Source organism: Phanerochaete carnosa, assembly GCF_000300595.1.
Source record: "Phanerochaete carnosa HHB-10118-sp unplaced genomic scaffold PHACAscaffold_10, whole genome shotgun sequence".
Lineage (NCBI taxonomy): Eukaryota > Fungi > Basidiomycota > Agaricomycetes > Polyporales > Phanerochaetaceae > Phanerochaete > Phanerochaete carnosa.
Window position 1 is genome coordinate 910,840 of NW_006767637.1, and position 5,419 is coordinate 916,258.

Sequence of the window (5,419 nt, forward strand, 5' to 3'; positions counted from 1 at the left end):
CATGCAGATAAAATTAAAGAGTCAGTGTTTGGAGGCAAGAAAACCTCGGATCCTAATGCCATGGAGGTGGATACCGCCGAACGAGCTAAAGGGAAAGCCAAACAACAGGCGAATTCGCAGCAGACAGTTAAAAATACTGTCAACATTGTGCCAAGGATAATAAACCTAAGGCCAAAACACACAATACTGCGGATTGTTGGCTTAAAAACCCAGAAAAAGCACCAAAACGCACGGCGAAAACAGGATCACAGCAGACTACAGGGACTACGGCACCAAAGCCGAGTACACAGCCTGCGAGTAATAAACAAGCCAATCAAGGGCGGGGACATAACCAAGACCGATACCGTCAAATGCAAGTTCGCATGATGCAACTTATGACGGACCTCAATCAGTTGTCAGTGGATGAACCTCCATCAACCGAATTGACAACTACTGCGAGTATCGTTGAAATCGAAGAACCAGTCGCTTCGACTTCGAAGGTCACCTTGGACGGTGAAACCAAGGCAAGGTTAGGCGCCAGTAAAAGACCCTGGCAGTCATATTACGAAAACAACGAGGATTTTCCAAATGCGCTCTAGAAGTCTGCGCTCTAAAGTTAGAGGATAATAATACCCATGTCGAACCAGCCCAGGAGGCTTGTACAGTAGCAAAGGATTCTTGTGTATTTAATACTGCTCAAAACAAGAAAAGGTCATTTAAAATTCCTATTGCACTGTGGGTATATGGCAAAAAGACGCAGACCAATGCTCTAGTAGATTCAGGGGCCACAACGAATTTCATCGACAAACGGTTCGTTGAAACAGATCATCTGGTCTTAAACAAGCTGGCAATCCCATTTAAAGTAATAAATGCGGACGGAACTCCTAATACAAATGGGCAAATAACACATTATGTTAAAAGCCTACATGGTTGTAGGAGACCATGGAACCACTCACTACTTTTATGTCACCGACCTCGGAGATAAAGAAGTGATTATAGGTTACACGTATCTTGTCGCTCATAATCCCGATATTGATTGGGAAAGAGGACAATGGAAGTTCACCAGATGCCCTGAAACTTGTACCAACAAGAGAGTAAAACGAAGAGATCGCGAACTCGACATAAGCGAGTCTATCCCGGAACTACCGTGGGAAGCAGACCTGGACATTTTAGGAGCTGCAGACACGGACGTACCACATATAAACTGGGTTGATTTAGAATCACCAGTTGACTGTTCACAAGCAGAAGTTATCGCGAATCTCCTAGACAAACCATTTGTCGGAGAATCTGAAGAAGATTTGGACGACGAAGACACAAAGGACTGGAAGTCTAAAGTTCCAGACTGGGTACATGACTATGATGCCGTCTTCAGTAAGGTCAAATCAGAGCGCATGCCGGAACGTAAAGAATACGATCATGCAATTGATTTAGTGAAGGATGCTCCCCTTCCTAAACCGGCTAAAATCTATCCCTTGTCCGTCAATGAACAAAGCTCTTTGGATATTTGGATCCAAGAGGAACTCCGTAAAGGATACATAGTACCATCAAAAAGTCCTATTGCAGCACCTTTCTTCTTTGTAAAGAAACATGATGGATCGTTGCGACCAATAATGGATTACCGAAATCTGAATGCAGTCACAGTCAGAAATCGTTATCCTATTCCACGTATATCAGACCTAATAGACGCCTTGAGTAATGCTTCGATATTTACGAAGATTGACTTAAGATGGGGTTATAATAACGTGCGAATAAAGAAAGGAGACGAATGGAAGACAGCGTTCATTACAAAGCGTGGACTCTATGAGGCCACAGTAATGTACTTCGGATTTTCCAACGCACCAGCAACTTTCCAATCCATGATGAATAATATCTTAGGCGACTTGATTCGTCAAGGAAAAGTCATGGTATATCTCGACGACATTCTCATATTTGGGAATGATAAAGACGAACACAGACGTCTCGTACGAGAAGTGTTGCGACGACTACAAGAGAATGATTTGTTCGCCAAAGCAGAGAAATGTTTCTTTGAACGCGAATCCATTGATTATCTTGGAATGATCATATCTCACAAGTCAGTAAAGATGGACCCTAAAAAAGTATCTGGAGTCCTCGAATGGCCACAACCAAAGAAAGTCAAACAAGTACAGGCTTTCCTAGGTTTTGCAAATTTTTATCGCAGGTTTATCAAAGACTTTGCGAAAATTAGCAAGCCACTTACGGAACTTACCAAAAAGGATCAACCATGGGTTTGGAGTGAAGCACAAGAAACAGCCTTTCAAACACTTAAACAGGCGTTTACTTCAGCTCCAATTCTAAGAATACCGGACGATAAAAATCCCTTCAAATTATCAACCGATGCTAGTGACTTTGCTATCGGGTCAGTTTTATCTCAACTAGACCCTGAAGACAAACTCTGGCATCCAGTCGCATTCCACTCTAAGTCACTCAGTGTTCACGAAAGGAACTATGAAATTTACGACAAGGAACTATTAGCCATAATAAGGGCATTAGAGGAATATCGACACTATTTAGAAGGACATCCGGAACAATTCGAAGTTTGGACGGATCATGCAAATCTGCAATACTTCCATACCGCCCAAAAGTTGACAAGACGACAAGCGCGATGGGCTCTATATCTTACGCGATTTAACTATAAGCTACAACATAAACCAGGCAAAACAATGCAGGCCGAAGACCCTCTGTCCAGGAGACCAGATCATGAGGAGGGGGTAAATCTAGATAACGAGGACAAAATTCTGCTTAAACCAGAAGTTTTCGCCAACTTCATGCAGATTTGTGCACTAGATCACCTTCATGCTGGCCTAATAGACGATGATTCTATACTCAGGAAGGTCAAGGAAGCACTGTTAGACGATGAAATGACGAAAGACTATAAGCAATTACTGAAATCTGGACCAAGAGAATTTGGTAAAGAATTGCAAGATTGGAATTTCGAGAATGGACTACTCCTTCATCGAGGAAAAATCTACATCCCAAAATCTAAAGACGAAAGTCTAAGAAGACAAATAGTCCAAATGCATCACGATGATATATCGGCAGGACATCCTGGTCGATGGAAGACATACGAACTTGTGTCGCGAAACTATTGGTGGCCAAGCATGTCTGTATTCTGTAAAAATTATGTGTCAGGTTGTGAGACATGTCAACAAATGAAAAACTGTCCACAACAACCATTCGGTCCATTGCAACCGAACCCCATACCAGCGGGACCTTGGGAAATAATCACAGTCGATCTTATCACTCAGTTACCAGAGTCTGAAGGTTACAATGCAATATGCGTTGTAGTAGACAGATTAACCAAGAGAGCACACTTTTATGCAATCACGAATGAGTTTTCAGCAAAGGATTTAGCAGAAGTCTTGTATGACAGGGTTTACCCGTTACACGGTTTACCTATGCAAATCATATCTGATAGAGGAACTCAGTTTGCCGCGGAATTATTCTGTGAATGGTGCAAAAGACTTGGAATTAAATCATCAATGTCTACTGCGTATCATCCTCAAACGGATGGTCAAACCGAAAGAGTAAATCAATCTCTGGAACAATACTTGAGATGTTATGTGGACTTCAACTTAGATAACTGGTCACAGTTGCTAAGCACAGCAGAGTTCGCATACAATAATCTAGCTCACGAAGGAACGAAACATTTGCCCTTCTATCTAGAGTATGGACGACACCCAAGGATGGGACCTACACTAGTCAAAGATTCAGGAAACGAAGACCTGAATGACATATTACAGAAAAGACATGAAGCGCAAGAACAAGCAAAAGCTGCGCTTCAATTAGCTGCTGAACGAATGAAGTGGTATTACGATCTACAAAAACAAGTCGTACCATTTAAAGTCGGCGATAAAGCTATGCTTGACATGCGAGATTACCGGACTACACAACGCGCGTTAACTCCACGCTATGCGGGACCGTTCGAAATTATTGAACAAATCACGCCTGTAACATTTAAATTGAAAATGCCCAGTCAGTACAGGGCAATTCATCCGGTTTTCCACGCAAGCAAATTAGTCACCTACACTGAACCTATGCCGGGACAGAAGAAATCGGCTCCAGCACCAATTATAAGAGGCGGTCACGAAGAATTCGAAGTTGAGAAAATACTCCAACATCGTATTCGTAATCGTAAAACGTACTTTTTGGTGAAATGGAAGGGTGAAAGTGAACAAGACGCCACATGGGAACCAGCAGAACACCTGAAACATGCGAAACGGATAGTCAGTTCCTATTGGAACGACCCGTATGAAGCACGGATAATGGACACGATGTCTATTCAGGAAATGGCAGTCTATCAAAGAGACTCCACTCTGCTTGTCAAACTACAATCAGGGGCAAAATTGCCAACTCGAGGTTCAGAAGAAGCTGCAGGTTTAGACCTGTACGCCCTGAACAATGCCACAATACAACCACGTTAACGTCAACTCATACCAACTGGAGTACAATTACAACTACCAGTAGGCACATATGGACGTATCGCACCACGAAGTGGTCTTTCAGTTAAAGGACTAGATATAGCAGCGGGCGTTATTGACAAAGATTACACTGGCGAGATACGAGTTTTGCTCGTAAACAACAGCGACATCGCCTTTGAAGTAAAGTCAAACGACCGTATTGCACAATTAATAGTCGAACGGATAGCCCAGGTCGATATTGAAGTAGTGGGTTTTATTGATGAAACCAATAGAGGAAACAAAGGATTTGGTTCAACGGGCAAATAACTCCTCTCCACGGAGCTCGAGTCTTAAGGCGGGGGTACTGTCACAAATTCGCCCCATACAAGCGCCTATTATATTCATAGCACTCATTATCGTGCTAAAACACGATCACGTGACTTATACGGTCACATGCATATCACGAGACCTAGATCATCATATAGATACGATGGGATCAGTAGATAAGATAACCACAAGTCCAGAACTCGTTCTAGACCAGTCACATGTCATGACATCATGAATGATGTCACCTGGTGGATAGCTTAGCCTAATGGAGATACTCCAACGGTCATTATTCCTCGTATTACTAAACATAATGGTAGTGTATTAGTAACGAGTCACGAGTAGTCACATGAGCACTTAGTAATGTAGAGTACCATAGGTCCTACGTAGTGTCAGGGGTCTTAGATTACTTGTATATAAGGAGTGTCGTCTGAGGCTTAAGACCTCAGACTCAACAACTTCGTTGATTCTTGTATCTGCATCTCTCTCTACTTACACCTCTCGACTTCAAGTCCTACCCTTCAAGTCTATCAGTAAGGTGAGTATAGGGGTTGTGATAGTCGTCCTCTGCCATTATATTCTTTCTTTAGCCAACATATCACTGATTTTTGGACCTATCAGGCTAGCATGTGCACATGCTAGACTCGGATACAGGTGGACGCGGACAGCAGGGTTATACAGGTGGCAGACAAGGTAAG